Source organism: Echinops telfairi, unplaced genomic scaffold (genome assembly GCF_000313985.2).
Source record: "Echinops telfairi isolate 266 unplaced genomic scaffold, ASM31398v2 ScPeMD7_48;HRSCAF=171, whole genome shotgun sequence".
NCBI classification, from domain to species: Eukaryota; Metazoa; Chordata; class Mammalia; order Afrosoricida; family Tenrecidae; genus Echinops; species Echinops telfairi.
In genome coordinates, this window is record NW_022103946.1 from 38517 (window position 1) to 44702 (window position 6186).

Sequence of the window (6186 nt, forward strand, 5' to 3'; positions counted from 1 at the left end):
CACCCTTGATAATTTATAAATTATTATTGTATCTTATATTACACTGCCCGGCGTCTCCCTTCACCCACCCCTCTGCTGCCCGTCCCCCAGAGAGGAGGTTATATGTAGCTCCCTGTGATCCATTCCCCCTTTCTATACCCCCTTTCCCTCCTGGTATCGCTACTGTCACCCCTGGTCCTGAGAGGTTCATCTGTCCTAGATTCCCTGCGTTTCCAATTCCCATCTGTAGCGCTGTGCATCAACTGGTCTAACCAGGTCTGCAAGGCAGAATTGGGGTCTTGGTAGTTGCGGGGAGGAAGCGTTTAAGAACTAGAGGAAGGTTATGGGTTTCATTATTGCTATACTGAACCCTAAGTGGCTCATCTCCCCACTACCCCTCTGCAAGGTATGTCCAGTTGTCTAGAGATGGGCATTGTATCCCCATCACGTGCCACCCTCATTGACGAGGATATGATCCCCCAGTATCATTCTTATTCTCATCTTCTAATTGCTTTTAAATGAGAGATGTTTCCTATTTAATAACAGCAACTACTTCTTTAAAAACGTACTCTCTTACATCAATAAAGATACTACCTGCCAAATTTAAATGTGTAACTAAGCAAGGCTAACTGCTTTGTGGTGATGGTGGTGGTGGGGGGTTTCAATCATTTAGAGAAATCAGCTGAAAAGCTTTCAAAAGATGTTTTGGACCCCCTACCCCTCCATTTTTGTAAAACTAGTTTAAACATCGTATCCTTCCATGATGTGATTTTACCACATCGTAACTTTTTATGTTGCTTGGAGACCTGATTCTGTCAAGCAAGGCTTCAAAACTGGGCAAAAAGTAGGGAACAGAAAAGAAAGCAGAGCTACGTTATTGGTAGAAGCCCATCTCATAAGCCCATGGTCCTGAATGAGAGAAAGAAGAAAGAGCATCTCAGGTTTACAAAATTCTATGCATTTCTTCCAAATATATTTTAATCCCTAATTTAAAATCATTGTTCCTCATTTGCCATATTATGCTATCTTTATCATCAATAAGCATTTATGTGTAAGCAGACCCGGCTCATGAATGTCAGGCTTAAGTACAATCCACAATTGTGAACAACCCCCCTAAAGCCTATTATGTTATAAGTGCAAGATATATACAATGGTTTGTAATAAAATATGCTATTTGGTGACTCAAATCAAAATGGTATTATTATCATTACTCTATATCATTATGGTAAAGATGTTTTAGGGTACCTAGAAGTGTTTCTGTATTTTTTTCCTAGAAATGTACAGTATATATTGTATTAGAAAATAAGCATTTGATTAATATTAGACACAAACTGTACCTAACTACTCTGACTTACATACAAATTTTAATTGACTGAAAGACAGATTTAGGAATGGAATTAATTCACAATCCAAGGACTGGTTATTATGTGAATTCTAATTTGCTTGCCAAATCCCAGAAATAATGCTTTGATCTTCTCATTCAAGAAGTTTTAGAGGACCCCCCCCCCTCAAATAATAGTACCATTTCTTTCCTGAGAGAGAAAAGTCTCATGCTCACTTGCCAATAATTTCTTTTTTTTTCTAAATGACGGTTGGAAGTGTATTTGCTGGTCACTGTTTGAACATAAATTACAGAGAACTCTGAAATACGAAGACAGCACAAAATGAGCAGGCTGAAGAGGCGGCATGAGCAGGCCACAGGGCCAGAGCCCTGCGTTTCAGCAAGGGGAGGTGAACAGAGTGACCTGCTGTGTTTACTTGGGCAGTTCTTTCTCCTTCAAAAGTTGTGCCAGCATCTGCATCTTATTGCACCCAGGACTAATACCAAGATTGTCCATTTTTCAAAAGCTACATAATGCATTCAAAGTCACTATTTGCTTTTTCGTCTTCTTTCCCCCCCTGAATTTGTAGGTGGTGACTGAGTCTCTTTAATTTCTTCTTTGACATCAACTGCAGGCTGTTTGAGACTGATTTTATGATCTTGATCGTCATTCAATTCAGCCACTTCAGACTTTCGTCTTTCCAAATATGATGGTGTGCAAACTGGAGTGGAGCCCTGGCTATTCATAGGGCTCTGAAGATCACTGTTTGAAGCATTTTGGTTTTTCTTTTTCGGCAAAACCAATTAAGGAAAACTATCAACTATCCCTTTTTTAGCTAACTTCTTCCTGAGCACTTTTTCTTTGTTTTAAAAATCGCTTCTCCGTCCATAGCTTTCCCGGAAGTGTTCGTTTCTTATTATACCATTTCACTGCTGGATGGGATGGCTTTGAAAGTGGAATATCCCAGTCTTTGAAAAGTTCTTCATGTGCTTTCTCAGGTGGCATAAAATCACACTTCAAGAGTCTTTCACCAAAAAGGTACTTGTTCATTGTCTCAGCAACTATCTTGACAACCTCACCTGACTCAAACGCCACAAAGGCACAGCCTTTGCTGTTTCCAGTCTTTTTACTTCTGGACAATCGGAGTCTTGAAGCAGTCCGAAACTGGGGAGAAGAAGCCTGGAGTTGGGGTTAGAAAAGGCGTGGAGAGATGTGACCGACATACAGGACTCCAGGGGTTTCTCTTGCTGGGCCAGCGGACCTGCGTGCGCCACCTGCTTCTGAAACTTGGCCTGTTCCTGCCGGTTCAGTGACAGCAGAGGCTTAGCTGGGCCACCAAAAGTCGCCATGTCCCAGTCGACCCTAGCTGAAAAGCTCCACGCCGATCCTACAGAAACACCAATTTCTATAAAATAGAATATCTATCCATAAAATGAATACCCAAACCAAAATAACCCATTGTACTTTAGTCGGCTGATAGTGACTCCATGGAGTTACACAGTCTCAAGGCTAAAAAACAAAAACAAAACCCCAAACTCACTGCCATAAACTCTACGCTGACTCATAGCGGCCCTATAGGACCTGGTACACTGCCCCATGAATCTCCAAGCGTGAAATTGTTTATGGGAGTAGAAAGCCCCATCTTTCTCCCACAGAGTGGCGGTTGTTTTTGAACTCTGGACTTTGAGCCCAACTTGCTACAACACCACCCCACCTTAGAAACCTTTTGAGACAAATGTGCTCTATAATGCTGTAGGGTCACTGTGAGTCAAGCCAGATTTGATGGCAATGACATGTTTAATATTAACAGAAACAAATTGCTTGGCCTTTCTTCTGCAGCATGGTTAAGTGGGTTCAAACTACCCACGTGGGGGCTAGTAGTTGAAGGCAAACTGTACCACACAAAGACTAAAGCTGCAAACATAGCCACACAATATGCAGTTGGCTTATTTTGTCCCTTAACAACTAGGTAAAGCCAGTTTCTTACTTGCCATTTCTATCTGGATCTTTTGCCACAGAGCACTGCTAAAATTTGAAAATGAATATAGATGATAAATAGACACATATAGAGAGATAATAGAGGGTTTTGATATGATCATCCCTTTCCACAACAAAAATAATTGGCTTCAGACACTGTTTAATGAATGGAATAGCAGTTTCATTTCATACAAAAATAATATGAAAGTGAAGCATACAATACAGGCACATAGATGCCTTGATAGGCATTTGCTAACCTGAAGTCTGAACTGGGAAGTAGAAAATCTTAGAATGCTTTCCACTTTCAGGTGAACTTTTATAACTTCATATTATCAAGTTATCATCAATTAACTGCTTTTGCCTTTAGACAAATTTTCTGCTAAAGGAGGTTTTCCAAAAAGATCAAAGTTTCAAATAAGGTCTTAATGCAAACTGGAAAAGAGAGCGAGAGAGAGAGCGAGAGAGAGTGAGAGAGAGAGAGAGAGAAGAGATGAATATGCCTGAAGAAATTTATATGCATGAATAATCCATAATAATGAATTGGCAAATAAGACTCCTGGATGAAAACATGACTGTAGAAATTATGAGACTGCTTATTTAATTTCAATATGTGAAATCCGATTTCCAGATAGAATCACGAAGCACTGAAGCTTGAAGGGGCCTCAGAGATCACCTAGCTCCACTCTTTCATTTGACAGGAAAAGAAACAGGGGGTCAGAGAAGGGGAAGGGATTGGCCAAGGTCACAAAACGAAACTGCATGGGAGTCAGAAATAGAAGACATTTGCTGCATCTCAGCCCATGTTTTAAGACTGTACTCTCAGTACTATTGTTCTAGACAAAATAATATTTAAGGCCACAGGAAAAAATGACTTACCCGGGGCATGTGCGAGGGTCAGGAAATCAAATAAGTGGGAAAGGGCAGAGATTATATGAAACAGAACAGTACCTATGGAAGATCAGGATGTTGATGAATGAGACAAAGGGAGGGTTGAGATCCATGCCACACAATGCAACCCAATAATTATCTGCTAGTTTTTTTTTTTATAACTCAGACTACTAATCACTATTGACCGTTGGACAATTTGGGAGCATCTGGCACAGTTGAAAATCTGTCATTTCAGTTGACCCTTGAACAACATGAGTTTGACCTGCGCAGGCCCACATAGACACTATTCCAATCAACTCAAATGTTGTGAGCATCCACTTAAAACCATGTGCATAGTTCTGTTCTCTAGTTAGGAAGGATGAGTGTGTTAGACTGGTTGTGTAGAGAAACAAAACCAATGACACTCTTCTGTGTATACGAAATAACTTTATATCAAAACCCTCAGGATAATATTACAGCGATAATAACACTATTTTGAGGCATATGACCAAACAGTGTCCGTTTGGTTATTATGGACCATTGTATGTACCTAAAAATGTTAATACAATAGACTCTTTTGGCTTTGATTCATAAGTAAAATTGTGCAGAAATATGATGTTCATATAAAAAAGAAGTAATTTTATATCAAGAAGGCACTCAGCCCCATCCAACTCAACTCCATGGGTCTAAGGATAGCAGGAGTACTCTTCAGACTCACATAGCCAAAAGTCGATGACGCAGCAAAGCAGTGGTTCTCAACCTGTGGGTCGCAACCCTTTTGGGGGGTTGAACGACCCTCTCACGGGTCGCCTAAGACCATTGGACAACACATAAATGTTTCACAATATATAGTTACATATTGTTTTGTGGTCAACCACTCTGCTTTAGTTATGTTTAACTATGTTCAATTTGTAACAATGAAAATACATCCTGAATATCAGATATTTACATTATGATTCCTAGCAGTAGCAAAATTAGAGTTACAAAGTAGCAATGAAAATAATGTTATGGTTGGGGTCACCACAACATAAGGAACTGTATTAAAGGGTCACGGCATTAGGAAAGTTGAGAACCACTGCAGTAAAGTGAAGCAGGAAACACGGAGGTGGTGGCCACATGGCAGGGCACCAACAGCTTTCAGAGTTGGGTGACCCACAGGGGGATACCCCTGGGGGCAGACACAGAGGCCCAGCAACCAGGAAGGTGAAGGGGCAACTGAGTGAGGAGAGGGGTCCCAAGTGTCTCTCCTATAAAAAAGCCACACTGCCCTGGAGGCATCATCAGCCTGTGACCTGATTGGCAGGTTGGATTCCACCCCAACACTTTCATACAAATTCAAGTTCACCTAAAATGCTCCTCCCACAGATGAGGTACTGGGTGGACAACTGCTCAGGCAAGATGATTATCATCACTCAGTCACTCCACTGAATTGATTCCAGCTCCTTATAGGACCAATTCAAATGCTCCCCATGCGCTTCTCAGACTGTAAGTATTTATGGTAATAGAAAGCCTCTTGTTTCTCCAGCTGAGTAGGTGGTGGTTTCCAACTGTTGACCTCATGGTAACGTAGCAGTCCAAAGTTTAACCTACTGTGCCACGCATTTTAAATGGCTACTTGCAAGGTTTGAGCTCATCACAATAATAGTGGACCCGCACAATTCAAACCTATGCTGTCCAAAAGTCCACTCGTTGTTGTTAGGTTCAGTAGAGTTGGTTCTGATTCATAGTAACCCTATGTACAAGCAAAAAATCACTGGCCAGTCCTGCATCATTCTTGCAATTGTTGTAATCTACAGCCCATCACTGCACTCACAGTGCCATTCAATCTCTTTGAAGTGCTTCCTTTTTTCATTACCCCACTGTTTTACCGAGCACGATCTTTTCCATGGACTAGTCTCCCCTGACAACATGCCCTCAGTTTTCTTCCAAGAAAGAGCTGTTTGTTCTTTTGTTTGTCCATAGTTCTTTCAATATTGTTCAGCAGCATCATAATTTAAATTCATCAGTCCTTCTTCGGTCTTTCTTATTCAATGTCCAACTT

The 6186-nt window shown here is 40.9% G+C and overlaps 1 pseudogene; it reads right to left on the bottom strand.

Moving 5' to 3' along the window:
* Positions 1-1849: 1849 nt before the first annotated feature.
* LOC101644975 lies at positions 1850-2650 on the bottom strand (annotated as a pseudogene).
* Between the last annotated feature and the right edge of the window lie 3536 nt (positions 2651-6186).